This window comes from Hyla sarda, chromosome 5 (assembly GCF_029499605.1).
Source record: "Hyla sarda isolate aHylSar1 chromosome 5, aHylSar1.hap1, whole genome shotgun sequence".
Classification (NCBI taxonomy): Eukaryota; Metazoa; Chordata; class Amphibia; order Anura; family Hylidae; genus Hyla; species Hyla sarda.
In genome coordinates this window covers 219,482,926-219,483,431 of record NC_079193.1, presented here as the reverse complement: position 1 = coordinate 219,483,431, position 506 = coordinate 219,482,926, and positions in this window count along the sequence as shown.

Below are 506 nucleotides of genomic sequence, written 5' to 3'. Positions count from 1 at the left end.
TGTCTGTTTCCTCTGAAAGCTCTGCTTTAACAGAGCCCAGCCTCCTGGGGCAGCCTACTTTTATATGAATGCAGCTATCCTACTATTGGTGACTCTAGTATAAATGACTGATTGGATGTTTTTCTCCTTTTCCTTTTCAGTAAGATTAGATTACATATTAAACCCTTTAAAACCAGCACTTTGCAAGGTGCTTACTGTACATTGAGCAACCTGAGGAAATTATTTTAACTCAATTGCTAATCTGCTATCCAAATACTGATATTTTAGTTATACAAGGGCATGATATCTTACACAAGGAAAGGTTTTGTGATTTCTCGTGCATATTTAAGGCTATAGAAAAATGAATGATTACATATAATATTGGTTCCTTCAAATAAAAAATATTGTACTAAGTTTGAGTCTGCAATCTTCATTCCTTCATTTATTGGCATTATGTGGCATATGTGGTGTCCCAGCACCAAAGGCTGTCCTGTGGGCTAAAGATTGCCTTGGGGCATCCCTGCTGT